This window comes from Eschrichtius robustus, chromosome 4, assembly GCF_028021215.1.
Source record: "Eschrichtius robustus isolate mEscRob2 chromosome 4, mEscRob2.pri, whole genome shotgun sequence".
Classification (NCBI taxonomy): Eukaryota; Metazoa; Chordata; class Mammalia; order Artiodactyla; family Eschrichtiidae; genus Eschrichtius; species Eschrichtius robustus.
The window spans coordinates 8,480,446-8,499,162 of NC_090827.1; the positions used below are offsets into that span (position 1 = coordinate 8,480,446).

At 38.0% G+C, this 18,717-nt stretch overlaps 1 long non-coding RNA gene across 6 annotated transcripts in view; it reads right to left on the reverse strand.

Annotated features, from left to right (window-relative positions):
- Positions 1-18,717, reverse strand: part of LOC137763953 (uncharacterized) — a 298,397-nt gene that overhangs the window by 132,656 nt on the left and 147,024 nt on the right. The window contains exon 6 of one of the 6 annotated variants that reach the window (XR_011073881.1): positions 16,932-17,721. The exons of the other annotated variants lie outside the window; for them this stretch is intronic. This is a non-coding gene — a long non-coding RNA (uncharacterized lncRNA). Of the gene's footprint in view, positions 1-16,931; positions 17,722-18,717 lie in introns of those variants that run through there. 6 annotated transcript variants of the gene reach the window in all.

Consider the following 18,717-nt stretch of genomic DNA (forward strand, 5'->3'; position numbering starts at 1 on the left):
TAATAATTATATATATATATATATATATATATATATATATATATATATATATATATATATATATATATATAATGTCACAAGGGCTGTGGAAAAAAGTCAGAACACAGGTAGGTAGTCGTGGTCTGGGCAGTGTGTCTTAAAGTATGGGGATCTGGAAAGCCCTTGCTGAAAAGTTGCCATTTCAGCAAAAACTGAGGGAGCTGAGGGGCCAGTCATGCGAAGACCTGGTGGAAGATGGCACAGCAAATGTAAGTGTCCTGAACTGGGACTGTGCCTGGCTTGTGGGAGCTAGTTTGGGGAAGGGGCTTAAGGACAGGCATTAGGAGGTAACCAGGAAATAACTAGGACACCACTGCAAGGTTTTTGGAATAAGACAAGGAGACTTTCAAGTGTTTGAAGCTGAAATCTGGAGAAATAAACTGAAAGTCATCTTAAAAGATCAGTTTGACTTCCAGAAACTGTTCCTCTTCCAACACAGCTAGAAAAGAACCTCTCTCCAGCTACAGGGGCAGACTAGAGGTTTACATTCTTGAAAAGTTTGAACTACAGAGCATTTCGTCTCAGAGACACAACAGAGAGAGCGAGGCCCCTACTTGAGAACAGGGGAGTCCTGGAAGCCCGCTTACCAGAACTTTCTGCTTACCAGACACTTCTGCTTACTGTGTCCTCTGCTCCGACCCCTGCTCCCCCAGGAGGGCGGCCGCCCAGCAGCACATGGAGGGTTTCTGTTTGGGAAAACTGGCCCGCCTAAAACAAAGGAGCTCTCTAGGCTGACATTTGGCAATCTCACGGTGATAGGCCAGGTCCCTCCCCAATCCCCCCACAGTGAAACCCAGCGGCTGACAGACCCCACCAACCTCCCAGAGCATCCAGTCAATACTCACAAACGTGATCAGCCTGTTGCAAGACATGTGTGAAAAGTCTCCAACGCAAAGGAGAGACTAACATAAGTAAACCAGAGGAGCTCAAAGGAAGCAGAGACAGCACATAATACTATGAAAAACAAAAACCTTTGGAAAAAAAACCTATAATTAATATCTGCAGAGGGGAAAAAAAAATGATTGCAACTAAGAAAAAAGAAAAAGCTGCTACCAAAAAAGAATATCCAGAGGTAGAGTGACCACTACCCTGGTTTGTCCCGGACTGCCTCCGTTTTAGCACAGAATGTCCCCCATCCCAGGAAACTCACAGCCCCAGGTAAACCAGGACAGTTGGTGACCCTGCTAGAAAAGGAGAAAGCTCTATAAAATTAAAAATATGACGGCAGCAATATGCGGTGAGACTAGAAAACTCCAAAATCCCACAGGCTCACTGAATCATGCCATGTGCCCTGCTTCCTCTCCTCCTTCCCTAGTCTTTCCTGCTGTGACATCAAAAAACCAGCTAAGAGATGGTGCAGAAATTTATTCAATAGAAGGTAAGGTCCCGACCTCAGGTGGTGAAAGTAGGAAAAGAAAGGAAGGAACCAGCTAAGAGGTAGAATCCAAGGGGCTTAGAATCCAAGGGCCTTGGAATTTCAGAGGGAGGAAAACACCTCAGACACCATCTGGTTCAACCTTCTCTTCTTATAACCTGGTGCCTGACTCAGAGTAATAGTTGAGTACAATATCTGCTGAATAAATTAACGAATAAATGAGGAATGAGACCCAGAGATGTGCTGACACCACTAATTATTGGCTTACCTGGCATAGGAATGTAAACCTCCTGACCCCTAAGCCAGCGCCCTCTCCGTTATGCCACACTTGGTCTCATAAAGCACAGCGAATGACTAAAACATTAATCTGAACCCTGTTTTAGTGCTGCGGCTTGATTCACCTCATTTTCATCCACAGTCTCATTTATTATATGGCACATAAGAATTAATAACTTTTAAAAAAGAGATACGACTGCAGAAATAAAAAGCCGGAGGATTAGAAAATGTTTTTAAAATGTAGACTCTGTCTGACAGGATTATTAATCTGAATAATAGGAATTCTGGAAAGAGAAAAAGAGAAAATAGAGGGGAGGAAATTATCAAAGAACTAAACAGGAACATTTTCTAGGAAGAAGGACTGAAAGGGCTCACTGAGGGCCCAAATCAATGTTTGGAAGAAAAGAATGGCACCCAGGGACATGGTCAAGAGTGTTCAGAAGAAATGGTCCCTAGAGCCGAGAAAGGGAGTGGGATGGGCAGAGAGAAGAGATCAGATTCAAAGGGTTTAAATGGAATCAGGAATAAGAATGGCACATTTGACGGCTCAACAGCAAGGCTAGAAGCTTTAAGTCAAGGAGATCATGCCTCTAAGGTTCCAAGAGAAAATGATGTCAACATGGGCTTCTGCAGCCAGCGCGCCGGGATAAATGCGCAAGGATGTTTCCTGCACTATTGTTTGGATAAACAAAAATTCAGAAACAGCCTAAATATCTATTATGAGCAGTGAAATCAATTATAACAAATACACGTATCATTAAATAAGTATAATAATTATACAAGTAAGATATCATTATAACATTTTATAATATTCTCATCATTTAAAACAATTTACTCGACACAGTTTACTGAAGAATGAAATTAATTATATGTACTGTCATGGCAAGAACTCCATTATATATTATTAGGTTTAAGAAAGTAAGTTTCAAAATAACAATGTGTGTCTGAGATTTTTTATTAAAGAATATATAGATGATTGAGAAATTAATATATAGATCTAGATATACAAGTATGGATAAAATAACTGGGAAGAGAGAAAAGTCTCCACGTTATCATTGTCTGCCTTTGGAGAATAGTACTTCGAAATTTAGCCTATACTTTTTGCTTTGTACAGTTTTATAGTAGTTGGGTTTTTTCCTTACAATGTGCAAATTATTTTTAAAGTACTATGTATATTTTTCATTTCTTTGTGATGACAGCACCATCTAGTGGTCTATGTTAACTTTTAAAATATTTTAACTTTAAAATTATGTGATATTGAATAATATATTAATATTAAAATAAAAACAAATAACTACAGCAAGGGAAAAGCTTTTAATAAGGCATTTTAAAATAACAAACCCTCTATTATGCTAAGTGAAGCAAGTCAGACAGAGAAAGATAAATACCCTATGGTTTCACTTATATGTGGAATCTGGAAAACAAACAATGAAACAGAAACAGACTCATAGACACAGAGAATAAACTGGTGGTTGCCAGAGGGGGTGGGTGGGGACAGGTGAAACAGGTGAATGGTAATTAAGAGGTAAAAACCTCCAGTTATATAATAAATAAGTCACGGGGATGTAATGTATATACACAAGGAATATAGTCAATAATATTGTAACAACTTTGTATGGTGACGCATGATAACTGGACTTTTTGTGGTGATTATGTTATAAAGTATAAAAATATTGAATCACGATGCTGTACACTTGAAACTAATATAATACTGTATGTTACTTATAACTCTATTCTTAAAAAATGATAAGGAGTGGTCAGCCTTGAGTTGATAATTGGTTTGAGTTGATAACTGACCTTGAGTTGATAATTGTTGAAGTTGGATAGTGGGTACATTGGAATCTGTTTGTGTACGTGTTTTAATTTCTCAATTATCAAGAATTTAAAATAATTAAAAAAATAAAAATAAAAGAACAAGCCCTCACAACTTTATCTAAAAAAATTATATCTTAGAATAATCTCCAAGATATATGAAATGGAAAAAATCAAAGTACAGAAAAATATATGTAGTAGTCTATCATTTGTACTAAAAGTAAAGCAGAGTATTTTTGCATATTTGATTGTATATGCATAAAATATCTCTGGACTCACACACCCCCCCCTAGTGAAGTTGGTTGTCTTTAGTGAAGATAAGTAAATGGCTAAAAAACAGGGATGAGAGGAAGACCTTTGTGTATGTTCCCTTTTGAAACTTTAGAATTTTAAACCTTAACATAAAATGCTAATTAAAAACAAAGTCCATACTTAAGGAAAATTTGCTCTTGCTCTGTGTAACTTTCAGAGTAATGATGTTATAAACACATCCCTAATATTTATATATCTTACCTGCACCACATGTTAAAGTAGGATTTTCCTTGAAATAAAACTCAAGAGGTTCACAGAACCAAATAATCTCTTTAGGGTTCAAGTCCAGAACACAACTTAAACACTCTGAGAAAAACCAAACTACCAGAAGTTCTCTACTCTGAAAAAAAAGTCATCGTTTGCTCCCCATCCTATATCCTCACCGTGGTTTAAGAGGTCCAAGGTTTCCAGGTCCCTAATCGGCAGCCAGAAGTATCTCATCTCCAGAGAGGGTTCACTATTAAAGGGAGCAATTGTCAAACCCCAGAAGAGAAAGCTCTGGTCACTGAGACCACAGGGTATCATCAAGGACAATGGTCTTGGACCAAACTTATTTCCCAGAGTTAATTTAGAGTAATCAACAGAAGAGCATAGGGACTTCCTTGGCAGTCCAGTGGTTAAGACTCCGCGCTTCCACCGTGGCGGGTATGATTTCAGTCCCTGTTCGGGGAACTAAGATTTCCGCATGCCGCGCAGCGTGGCCAAAAAAAATTTTTTTAATAAAAATAAATAAATAAATAAAACAAATAATGATTATTAAAAAAAAAAAAAAAAAGAACACAATGGCTGTCAGCAAGTCCTTGACAGAGTCCTCATAATGCTCTGTAATTAAATAGAGAAGCTTAAGTTGATGGCAATGTTGGTATGAGGATTAATAGTTGAACAACATAACCAAAGAATATTGATTAATAGATTTAAATCATTTTGCAGATTTCAAGTGCTATCTTCAGCCCATGCTTTGAATTCAAGAGTGTTACCAGCAACTAGACAGAGAAAACAATATGCTTGGGCTTCCCTGGTGGCGCGGTGGTTGAGAATCTGCCTGCCAATGCAGGGGACACGGGTTCGAGCCCTGGTTTGGGAAGATCCCACATGCCGCAGAGCAACTGGGCCCGTGAGCTACAACTACAACTACTGAGCCTGCGCGTCTGGAGCCTGTGCTCGGCAACAAAGAGAGGCCGTGACAGTGAGAGGCCCATGCACCGTGATGAAGAGTGGCCCCCGCTTGCCGCAACTAAGAGAAAGCCCTCGCACAGAAACGAAGACCCAATACAGCCAAAAATAAATAAATAAATAAATAAATTTAAAAAAAAAAAAAAAACAACCAGTCATGACAGAACCAATCATTCTGATCTCCCGTTGCCGGATTACCACTCAACCATTACCTGACTCAACATGTGTTCCCCTTATTTAAAAAAGACAAAAAAAAATATGCTTATCAATTTTGTGAAAGACACAAAGCTGTAGTAGACATTATACCACAGAAGCAGATGGCCCTGACATTGTGTGAGAACTAATAAAATGGAAATTAAGAGAAAGAAATGTAAAGACTTACACCTATTTTCAAAGAAATTGTCTTCACTAGCGCAGGATACGGAAGGTCTGGTTTATCTGCAGCAGGTGTAAAAGAGACTTGGGAATGTTGGCTCATAGCAAGGATGATATTTCTGTTTATGGAAAGATCATTACCTAGAACGCAGAGGCAATATTCCTGTTCTACTGTGTACAGAGCTGAAGCCCTGTAGATGCGAAACCCTGGACACCACACCTCCTAGATGGACCCTTGACAAACTAGAAAGGATTTAAATGAACACAACCAGGATTCTGAGGGGATCTGAATTCATGACGGAGCGCAAATGCAGGGAAAAGAACTAGCAAACTGAAATCTCAGATGGAACGGTAGCTGTCCTCAGACATCCCAATTGCTCCAGGTGGAAGAGGAAGTAGAAATGATCAGTGTGCCTGAAAGGATAAAAATAAACTCTGCTGGCAGAAATTTCAGGGCAACGAAATTTGCTGTGATATAATTTCATCTTTTCTAACAGTCAGAAGTCTACAAACATGGGACGGAACACCTCCAGAAGTAGCGTGTCTCTCGATGCTGGAAGCTGGAGCAAAAGAAGGAAATTTCTATGTGCAAATATTATGAAGGGCACATCCCGCACTGGCTAGAACTTCCAGTATAACGTCCAAAGTGGCTGGATTGCCTTAGGGGAAAAGCATTCAGTATTTCACCTTTAAGTATAATGATTGCTCTCGGTTTTTATAATGCCTTTTATCAGATTGAGGAAGATTCTTTCCACTCCTAACTTGCCGGGTATTCCGGTCATGGAAGTATTATTGAAGAGTGAAGAGGCTGACTTAGAACCCGATGGAATGTGGTCTGTGAGAGGGCTTCAAGTTTCCCCTGCTTTTTTGGACCTTAATGTGGTATGTCTGGCGTTTTGGGAGAGATCACAAACTTTTATACACTGGACATAAGAATTTAGCAGCCCCTTGTAATAACTCCCTCCATTCAAAGGCCTCAGTGTGGGAACATTTAAAATTGCTAAAGTCTTTCCATAAGTGTTGCCCTTACTCCTTAATTAATTTATTCATTAATGCTTTTAAGGTAAAAAAAAAAAAAATGAATACGAGAAAGTAAAGGAATGAGACCTCCTGGTGAAGTAAACAGCAAAAGGGTTACTTTACATGCAACAATAAAGAACAAGACAAGCTGACAACTAGCTGTAAAGTCCCAAGTGGTTGTCGAGTTAATTGTTTACCAAACTCATATTTGTTCAGCCTACATTATCCTTAAAGAAGGCTATAGAAATTGACCTGTGCTCAGGCACGTCACTCCTATAAACCACCTGCTGGACCTCCAGTGAGTGTCAGCTGAGGGCTGTCTCTGCTTGCTGAGAGCTGTATATATAGTGGTATTTGCAGAAGGGTGTGATAGAAAAAGTAAATAACTGAATTGCATTCATACTGTTTCCTGTTTCCTTCTTGATTCGTCAGAAGGGGTGTTTTTTTTTTCCCCTTTAGGGGTACAGATTCTCCTTGGACAAATCCTAATTAAAACTCCAACTAGGAGATTACTAAACTTCGGTTAATGAAGGGGCACGAGGACACGCCTGTGTTTTCACGGACTAGTCGAGTTCAGTGAAATGTTTATTAACAGACGTGGCCCGGCCCGTCCTGACCCCAAGACACTGAAGCCTCTGTCTGAACCAGACTCATGGGTTTCTTCCTAGCCTTTCCCAGGGACAGGGATACTTCTGGTAAGTTTTTATAAACTCCTCATACTTTTTAATCTCAAAATGAAATTCTTTTTTAGTAGTCTATATTAACCAGTAATATATTTCATCGCCGTAACTTTGAAATTCCACTTATTGTTCTTGCCTGGAGATTTTTTTTTTAAGTAAAAGAAATATGGCTTAAAAGGTGGAGGAGAAATCTCCACTTTGTAGAACAGCCCCTCTGAATAGTGTTCTTCTCCTTTGCTATGATTGGTTTCTTTGTGCTAGTTTTTCTTTTTTTCCAAATTAGAAGATATGTATTTTCATTTAATTCCAAGGTGGAATTAAGCAAGTTAAATGGAATCACAAGACCTCTCACTCTGTTCCCATACTTTCCTTGTGTTGAAATATAGTGCTATATTTTGGTAAAAGCAAGAAATAATTTCAAGAGAAATATTTCTGAGGAACAGAGTTAAATAATGATTTATTTATTTTTAATTTAGAATTAAAAAGATAAACAATAACATTTCTTCCTGTGACCAACATAATTTTGCTCTAGATATTCAACCAACAACCTGAGGTAAAATGTTATGGGATATGCCTCAAAATTCAGGTGGGATCAAACTGACGTCATTGCCTGTTGTGTCGTGTAATAAGGTACAGAAAATCCACCCAGGCTCACAGCACAACTGTCTGTTGAGACAGAGCAGCAACTACGTTATCAACAATTAAAAACAAAATTTCCCTGAGATGCAATATTTATAATCAACCTATACAAACACAGGCAAAATGCTGTTTTTCATATCTACAGGCCCAACCTAGAGCCATTTTACCTAAGATTTAGCAGCAAAGACTCTTTATTATGAAAATTTTCAAACATACAGGGAAAATGAAATAATTATACCATGAACACCCAAATACCTACCATGCAGATTCTATAATTAACATTTTCCCGAGACTTCCCTGGAGGTCCAGTGATTAAGACTCAGCGCTTCCAATGCAGGGGGCATGGGTTCGATCCCTGGTTGGGGAACTAAGATACCACAGCCGGGTGGTGTGGGAAAATAGAAAAAAAATTTAAAAATAATAAAAATAAAATAAAAACATTTTCCTATATCGGCTTCTTCACATACTATCCAATATCCATTTATCCATCCATCAATTTGTCTTATTTACTTTTATGATGCATTTTAAAGTTGCAGATCTCAATTTAAAGTGTTTAAAGTATAGCCCTAAATACTTCAGGATACATATTGCTAACTAGAGTTCAATACTTGTTTATTCCTGGAGGTGAAATTCACGTGCAGGGAAATGCGCATATCTTTAGGATACCATTTGATATATACATCTGTGTAATCCAAGCCCCTGTCAAGATATAGAGCACCACCATTACTCCAGATCTAGCAAGGCTCTTCATACCCCTGCCCAGTCAGTCCCTTTCCCCACCCTAGAGGCAAACACTATTCTCCTCCTTCATACAGTATACATGCATGATTCTTTTTACATTCATTCGTGTTTTTGACTGTATCAGTAAGTCATTCCTTTTTTTTTTACTATGAGTAGTATTCCAATAGTATTCCATTGTATGAATGTACCACAGTTTGTTTATCTATTCTTTTGTTGATGGACACCCGAGTTTTATCCAGTTTGGGGCTATTATGAAGAAACCTGCTATGGACATTTACATGTATCTTTCAATGGACTCATTATGTTTTCAGCCTCTTGTGTAAACACCTAGGAGTAGAATTGCTGGGTCATAATGTACTAATAATTTTAGTTTTGTAAGACACCATCAGAGCCTTTCCAAAATGATTACATCATTTCATCTCCCTCACTTCAGTTATTCGACATCCCTGCTAATTTTGAGGTGGTCAGCCCTTTTAATTTTTGTTGCTCTGGTGTTTGGGTAATGCTGTCTTACTGTGGTTTTATTTGCATTTACCTAATGACTAATGTTGCTAAGCATTTCCCCAGGGGTTTATTGGTCATTCATATATCTTCCTTTGTTGAAAGTCTATTTAAATATTTGGCTCATTTTTTTAAGAATTGGGTGGCTTTTCTTTTTATTATTGACTTGGAAGAGTTCTTGTAAGTATGCATTGCAGCTGCAGGTCCTGTGTCAGATATATAATATGCAGTTATGTTCTCCCAGTCTGCGGCTTGCCCGTTCATTTTCTTAAATATGTAGTTTGACGAGCACTAGTTTTAAATTAGATGAAGTCTAATTACCTATATTTTTGTATGGTTATTAATTTCCGTGTGCTATCCAGAAGTCTTTTTTTATTCCCAAGTTGCAAAGATATTCTTCTATCTTTTTTGCGCTAGAAGGCTTATCATTTTATTTTTTTAGATTTATTTTTATTGAGGTAACATCAGTTTATAACATCATATGTTTCATGTGTACAACATTATATTTCTACTTCTGTATACCCTTCAGTGTGCTCACTACCATAAATTTAGTTTCCATCTGTCACCATACTGTTGACCCCCTTTACCCGTTTAGCCCCCCTCCCCCTCTGGTAACCACTATTCTCTTCTCTGTATCTATGTGTATGTTTTGTTTGCTTTCGTTTGTTCATTTATTTTGGTTTGTTTGTTTAAGTCCACATATGAGTGAAATCATACAGTACTTGTCTTCCTCCATCAGAGGAAGGTCTATCCATGTTGTAACAAATAGCAAGATTTCATCTTTTTTTATGGCTGAGTAATATCCTACTGTATGTATACACCACATCTTTATCCATTCATCTGTTGATGGATGCTTAGTTTGTTTCCGTATCTTGGCTATTGTAAATAGTGCTGCTATGAACATTGGGGTGCATGTATCTTTTTGAATTAGTGCTTTTATAGTCTTTGCATAAATACCCGGAAGTGGGATAACTGGATCATATGGTAGTTTTTTCTTAATTTTTTGAGGAATCTCCATACTGTTCTCCACAATGACTGCACAAATTTACATTCCCATGAACAGTGCACAAGAATTCCCTTTTCTCCACATCCTTGCTGACACTTATTATCCTTGTCTTTTTGACAGTAGTCACTCCAACAGGGGTGAGGTGCTATCTCATTATGGTTTTGATTTGCATTTCCCTGATGATTAGTGATGTTGAAAATCTTTTCATGTGTCTGTTGGCCACCTTGTGTCTTCTTTGGGAAGACATCTATTCAGTGTCTCTGCCCATTTTTAAATTGGGTTGTATTTGTTGTTGTTGTTGAGTTGTACGAGTTTTTATGTATTTTGGATATTAACCCCTTATCTGATATATTGTTTGCAAATATCTTCTCCCATTTAGTAAATTGTCCTTTTTTTTGTTGTTGATGGTTTTCTCTGCTGTGCAAAAGCTTTTTAGTTTGATGTAGTCCCATTTGTTTATTTTTGCTTTTGTTTCCCTTGCCTGAGGAGATATATCTAGAAAGATATTGCTAAGACTGGTGTTCAAGAGCATGTTGCCAAAGTTTTCTTCTAGAAGCTTTATAGTTTCAGGTCTTAGATTCAAGTCTTTAATCCATTTTGAGTTGATTTTTGTGTATGGTGTGAGATAGTGGTCTAGTTTCATTTTCTTGCAAGTGGCTATCCAGTTTTCCCAATACCATTTATTGAAGCACTGTCTTTTCTTTAAGGACTGTCTTTGCTCTTCTGTCATAAATTAATTGCCCATATATGTGTGGGTTTATTTCTAGGCTCTCAGTTCTGTTCCATTGATCTATGTATCTGTTTTTCTCCCAATGCCATGCTGTTTTGATTACTATAGTTTTGTGACATAGTTTGAAATCTGGGAGTGTGATACCTCCAGCTTTGTTCTTTTTTTTCTCAGGAGAGCTTTGGCTATTCAGGTTCTGTAATGATTCCATAAAAATTTTAGAATTTTTGGTTCTATTTCTGTGAAAAATGTCCTTGGGATTTTGATGGGGATTGTATTGAATCTGTAGATTGATTTAGGTAATGTGGACATTTTAACAATGTTAATTGTTCCAATTCATGAGCATGGAATATCTTTCCATTTATTTCTGTCTTCTTCAATTTCTTTCAAGAATGTCTTATAGTTTTCAGTGTATGGGGTCTTTCACCTCCTTGGTTAGATGTATTCCTAGGTATTTTATTCTTTTTGTTATGGTTATAAATGGGATTTTTTTCTTAATTTCTCCTTCTGCTAGCTCATTGTTAGTGCACAGAAATGCAAGAGATTTTTGTATGTTGATTTTGTATCCTGAAATTTCTGTATTTGTTTATTATTTCTAATAGTTTTTGGTGGACTCTTTAGGGTTTTCTATGTATTAAATCATTTCATCTGCAAATAGTGACACTTTTACTTCTTCCTTTCCAATTTGACTCCTTTTATTTCTTTTCTTGCCTAATTGCTCTGGCTAGGACTTCCAATACTATGTTGAATAAGAGTAGTGAAAGTTTACATCCTTGTCTTGTTCCTGATTTTAGAGGGAATGCTTTCAGCTTTTCACCATTTGAGTATGATGTTAGTTGTGGGTTTGTCATATATGACCTTTATTATGTCGAGGTATGTTCCTTCCCATTTTATTGAGAAATTTTATTATAAGTTGGTGTTGAATCTTTTTATTCATCTATTGAGATGATCGTATGGTTTTTATCTTTCATTTTGTTAATGTAGTGTATCTCAGTGATTGACTTGTGGTTGAACCGCTTCTGCATCCCTGGAATAAATCCCACTTGATCATGTTGTATTATCCTTTTAATGTATTGTTTTATTCGGTTTGCTTATATTTTGTTTATCAGAGATATTGGCCTTTAATTTTCTTTTTTTGCATTGTCTTTTTCTGGTTTTATTATCAGGGTGATGTTGACCTCATAAATGAGTTAAGAGTGTTCCCTTCTTTTCAATTTTTTGAAACAGTTTGAGAAGGATAGGTTTCAAATCTTCTTTGAATGTTTGGTAAAATTCATCTGTGAAGACCTCTGGTCCTGGACTTTTATTGGGCGCTTTTGGTTTGACTACTGTTTCAATCTCTGTACTAGTGATCAATCTATTCAGATTTTCTATTTCTTCATGATTCAGTCTTGGAAGGTTGTAAGACTCTAAGAATTTGTTCATTTCTTCTAGGTTGTCCAATTTGTTGGCAGAGAGCTATTCATAATAGTCTCTTATCATTTGCTTTCAGTTCTAATTTTATCAGAGCCTTTTTTTTTTCTTGATGAGTCTAGCTAAAAGTTTGTCAACTTTGTTTATCTTTTCAAAGAACCGGTTCTTAGTTTCATTGGCCTTTTCTGCTGTCTTCTTAGTCTATATTTCATTTATTTCCTTTATGATCTTTATTATTTCCTTCCTTCTACTGACTTGGGCTTCATTAGTTCTTATTTTTCTAGTTCCTTTAGGTATTTATTTGAAATTTTTCTTGTTTCTTGAGGTAAGCTTCTATTGCTATAAACTTCCCTTTCAGTCCCACTTTTGCTGTATCCCATAGATTTTGGTGTGTTGCATACTCATTTTCATTTGTCTTCAGGTAATTTTTTGATTTCTCCTGTAATTTCTTCATTGACCTGATAGCTGTTCAGTCACATGTTGTTTAGTCTTCACATATTTGTGATTTTTTCTTGCAGTTTATTTCTAGTCTTATACCACTGTGATCAGAAAAGATGCTTAATATGATTTCAATATTCTTAAATTTATTGAGATTTGTTTTATGTCCCAATATACGGCCTATTCTTGAGAAAGGTCCATGTGCACTTGAGAAGACTGTGTATTCATTCTGCTGCATTTGGATGGGATGTTCTGTACAATTCTATTAAATCCATCTGGTCTAATAGTTTATTTAAGGCTGCTGTTTCCTTGACTTTCTGTCTGTATGACCTATTCATTGGCTTAAGTGGGGTGTATCTAGAATGGGTAAGTGAGGGGAAGAAAAGTAGGAGAGAAAGTCACAGACACAAGGAGAACCAGATTACGTACAGTCCTCTAAGAGGCCATTAAAAGGATGTTAGTTTTTAGTCTGAGTGGAATGGGACGTTATAATCGAATTTTGAGCAGATAAGTGTAGTATGATGAGTTTTTTTTAATGCTGTTTTCAGAATAGACTTAAGAAAAGCAAGGGAAGAATGTGAGAAATCAGTTAGGAGCCTATTTCATTAAACCTAAATAAGAGCTAAGAGTGCCTCAAATCAGGGTGGTTGCAATAGAAGTGATGGGATTCAGAATATACTTTCAAGATAAACCCAACAGGATCTCTTGATGGAAGAAGAGAAGCAGTGTGAAGGAAAGAGAAGAGTCAAGGATGACTTGAAGAATTTTGTCCGGAGAGACCAGAAGGATGGAGTTTTTGTAAAATGAGAAAGGAAGTACTATGAATGGAAAAGTTAGGAGTGAGATGAAGTGGGAATTCAGTTTTGAACATGTTAAGTTTGAGAAATGGTATACAAAATTCCAAGGATGCACGAGATTATTGTCTAATAAAATTTCTTAAGTTCCTTGCAGCTTAGAAATATTGTTATTATATATTTTGTCTAAGCACAATTGCTCAGCTATGATAAGGTTTTATTGCTATCTTAAGCCAAAGGGTTAAAGTGCCTTGGTTATTTTTCTGCCCATTTAGAGACCTACCATATTTTCATGTACACTGTTTGAGTGCCAACTCTTCCTAAAAAAATAGTCACAGGATTTATAACACTAGTAATTGAGCTTCGTGTCACAGTATAACTTTATCAGAGAAATATTATGGTGACTATTACTAATACAAAGAAATAAACTAAAAATGTCAGTTTAAGAGTTCCATGTGACAAATTAAATGGTTTTCTTGAAATGACTTCTATTCTTCATATGATCATCTTATCTTTATTATTAAGCCACCATTTTTATCACAAACTAATTATTTATAAACTGCTTTTGAACCTTCCAAGGCTTATCTTGTAATTTTACAAAGGTAATTACAAAAATAGGAAGAATTTCTGCCCTTTGAAATCTAGCACTCTAGAAAGCACAGCCTTGACTCACACAATTAAAAAAAAAAAAGCCACAGTCAAATACTCATGCTGATAATAGGGTCTCTAGTTGCAGAGAATGAGGTCAGTAAGATTCTGCTGTGGCCCACTACCACAGAACTCCACGAGATGCGACAGGTAACCCCTACCCAGGACATCAGACTTGATTTATTGACGTGTCTGGTGCTTTGTCTTGGCTCCCAGTTCCAGGATTACAGGAGGGGTTAACGGGAGGGAGGAGAACTTGGGAGAGAGCCACCCCACCCCAGCCAGACTTCCCCATTCCCAACACGCCCACAGCAAACACTCTGCAGGGCCAAGCAGTCACAAAATGGGAAACCACCTTTGACTTTAAACAGAAACTTGGAAACGTGAAGCTTATGTTTGGGAGGTGATTGTAAATATGTCTGCCTTAAAATGGCAATAAGCACGGCAAAAACAGGACAGCCCCTGCAAAGTTTTAGGGAGTCCCAAAACTGTGGATACACCAAACATCAACCTGGAATGCGAGGCACTGGAAGTATAGGTACAATGCTCTAAATAAAACCTTCTTCTATTTTAACGAATATACAATACAACTAAAAATGATTCAATAAATGTCTAATTCAACCAAAAGGACTGAAAATGTTCAACAGCGCCTAATCAGAGCCCACCCATAAAACAAGGTATGAAACATTTGCTTATATGCAGTGCACGAGTCATCTAAACTCTATGAGGTTGAAGGGCTATGGAGTTACTCAGTTGTGGGTGGATTTACTTCCGCACTGCCTAGAGGAGTGAAGTACTTTGAAGAATAAGTAAAGAGAAAAATCTAAAAATACCTGCGTTCATGCTTTCCTTAGGCAAAAATAGAGCTCAAAAGGCCCTGAGTTGAAAAGACTTTGGAGATCTATTATTTTTCAAACACAGAGGGATTCTGATTGGTTTTGCTTAGGGGATGAATATCTAACTAGAGACAAAAGGACTAAAGAAAAAGCATGAAAGTTAATATTCTTAGCATGAACTTGAGTTAAATACAGTATATATACCCTTAGGAAGGGAAAAAGAAACCTTGGGAAATCCACACCTTAGAGAAATGCAAATCTGGTAATGCTGCTTTCAGCACTATAAATCCTAAGTAATTCACTGAGAGTATCAAAATAAAAACACACACCCTTCTATGATTTTTCTTTCCTCTATTTTTCTTTATTTTACAAAATTCTCAAACAAATATAAATTTTACAGTCACAAATTAAATGTTATTTTAAGGGACTTCCCTGGTTGGTGCAGTGGATAAGACTCTGCGCTCCCAGTGCAGGGGGCCTGGGTTTGATCCCTGGTCAGGGAACTCGATCTCACATGCATGCAGCAGCTAAGGAGCCCGAGAGCCACAACTAAGATCCGGTGCAACCAAATTAATTAATTAATTAAATGTTATTTTAAAATCACCCTTTAGAAACCCAGAAAGTGATATTAAATAAATTTAAAACCAATAAATACATTAAGAGGGATGAGAAAAAGTATACTTTTAAAGTAAGTACGTAGCTGAAACCTGAGAATTTAAAAAAGATGGACCAAATAGAGACACAGATTAAAATTATAGCCATTATTTTTTTTTATAAAGAACAGATCTCCAAAGGCAAATTAGACTTAAGAATTTCAGTGAGGGGGATATATTTCAATAACTAATTTATTAAGCACCCACCAAATGTAAGGGATTATTCAAGGTGCTTTATCTCATACCATTCTCCCTAAAACTCAAAAAAAAAAAAAGGTCCCTAAACTAGTAGATTAAGCAAATCCAACAGTCACAGTATATTTAGCTTGTTCTTATGGAGTAGAGAACTTTGTCCCAGGCAGTATTTTCACCAAAGATTTAAATGCAGCCATAAAAGACCCACTCGTTGAACTTCTGGATGACATATGGTTGAAAGAAATTGCAACTACGTGTGATGGTAGGAGAAGAAGCCAAAATCGTCTTAAACAGGTAGGATAGAGGGGCTGAATCTATCAATAGGAAATTTAGTGGGTAAAATATTGAGGACCAAGCAACCAACTATAAACGTATCAAATACACGAATTGTGATTTGACAGTTTGGTAGAAATGCAGATGAGAAAGACACAGGGGGTTTAGTCTGAGAGTAAGTATACTATTTTTAAAATTCGGCCTGAGCACAACCAGACCATTGGCCAATGAGAGAGCTGGAATGTAGTGGGTGCTGCAGCCCTGACACCCTTGGCCGCCTCACCCAGGTCAGTGTCTTCAGCTCAGCACTCCACCCTACTTCAGAAGGATGCGGAAGCAAAGGAGAGAAACCACAGGCGAAAAGGGATACAGAACTACGTCATAGGAGGAGTGTTTGTTAAGACAGAAGGGGAGGGCAAGCAACACGGTGTACATTCATTGTCTTCCAATATTTGAAGAGCCCTCACATGAGAGGGGAACTTGCCAGTTCTGCATTCAGGAACTAAGTGGTAATGGCCACAGGAACAAGGAATTCAGTTCATCTGAAGAAAGAGTTTTCTACTCAGCAGAGCTACTCAGAGGCTAAATAGGTTGATTCCAAAGGTAGTGAGTCCCCTGTCACTAGAGGAATTCAAGCTTAGGCGGGACATCTATTCCACCAAAACAGTTTAAGGAGGATCAACCGTTGCACGGTGTATAGGCAAGGTGATCTTTAGTTTCTTTTCAAACCTGAAATATGATTTAGGGGAAAATTCTCAAGGAGAAGAGGGCTTTTAAGTCAAAGTTAAAAGAGAAGATGCCTTGAAATATGGAGTTGTCCAAGAAAGAGAAAAATCAATATGACGGAATCCAAAATAAAGATTGAGAATATCAAAGAGATATTTAGCAGGTGAAAATAGTAAGTAGAAGCAGCAGTGACAGGAGCTGGGGACATATCGCTTGTCATTTAGCAAGTACAAGTGTAACCAAGAAAACCATTTTCCACCATGAGTGTCTTTGTCCATTTGAGCTGCTATAACAGAAACACCACAGACTGGGGGGCTTGAACAACAAGTATTTATTCCTCATAGCTCTAAAGGCTGGGGAGTCCAAGATGAAGACACTGGCAGATTCAGTGTCCGGTGAGGGCCTGCTTCCTGGTTCCTACATGTCCATCTCTCCACAGTGTCCTCACATGGCAGAAGGGGTGAGGGAGCTCTCTGGGTCTCTGTAAGGACACTAATCTTATTCCTGAGGGCTCCACCCTCATGACCTAACCACCTCCCAAAGGGCCCACCTCCCAGCACCATCACGTTGGGGCTTCTGCATGTGAATTCTGGGAGGACAAAGACATCCAGTCCTTAACAGTGAGCCCATGGGCTGAGTAGGGAATTCAGGAACACATATACGAGACTGATGTGTAGCTATTGTTGTCTCAGAGATGGAAGGGATTACAGTTCAAGGCCTTGTTTGGTAGACGATATTTACAACATGACAGAAACATGTGTGTCACCATCTACATCCCACACATACAACACAAAGAGATGTTCCTGGTTTCAGACCATGTAAAGGAGGCAATCATTCCCTGCAGCAAGTGAGTCTTGTTCAGAATGCTTAAAGGAGTCAGAGATACTTTCTGTTTTAAAGGGGAAGAATGACGAAGCTGGGATTAATCATCGTGTGACATTTCTTCATCTAGTTCAGGAGTCAGAATGTCTCTGGTTTAGATTCTCTGGCCAAGTGGTCCACGGCTCAGGGTCTGTGAGCTCATCTTTCCCTGGAGAAACAGCCTGAGCTTGTAAGTTAACGATGATACCTACAACAGCAGTTTTATTACATTAACTATGTTATTGACGACATCAACTTTAGTCACCTGACTCTGGTTGATTAGCGGTCAGTTAGCACATGATTGAGGTCAGGGGGCACAAGAAAGGGAATAAAGTTTTGGGAGCATAAACTTGGTAAGGGAACTCGGTTTCACAGATATCTAACAATACGTGTTACCTACCACATCCTTTCACTCAGCTTTCAATTTCTACTTAAAATCCAATGAAAACCTTGTGTTCGTTACGCCTAGAATAACAGCATCCAGTATGAGGAGCTAGAAATAACTCAGAGTCTATGATCTACATGTGTAGAAAATGCTAATGGATGCCTCCTGCTAGAAACGGCTACCTTAAAGTCAGTGGCTATTCTGGGTGTGGGACAGCTCAAGGCTATGGGAGACTGTTTGCATAGGTGTGTGTTGGTTACCATGTACTGACTGTAATGAAACTTTAGCGACCTTGGGTATTTCCTCCTCAGTTCTTGTTCCGACCTACAGCACTTGGTCACCGCTAGATGGCATCATTTCTTTTTCTCCTCTGTTATTTTCCTTCTATTTTTTCAGGAACAAACAGTCCTCATAAGGCACTGGCAATAAAAACTATTTTTTGTTCTCTGAGCTGCTGTCACAGACGGAATAGTCCTCATATTCTCTGAAGAAGCACGAGCGTGATCAATCTAATTTCCAAATGTTGAAGGACTGTGAAGCATACGAGAATTTATTCTACTAACCTCGAGCAAGTTTGAGAAATTAATATTCTCTACTGCTGAATTCCCATGATTCCGTGGATCTTTTTTTCCAGTGATCTTCGTCTCCCCTCTTCCTCCTTGTACGGCATCTTAACTAGTGTCGGGGCACCCCGTGCACCCCGTATAGCCAGCAAACCTCCAAAACCCTCCTGTTCTTCCTTCCAAGCGGCTTCAGCTTCACCCCTTCCTCTCTATTTCCATTGCCGAACCTAATGCAGAGCTAAGTCACTCCAAGTTT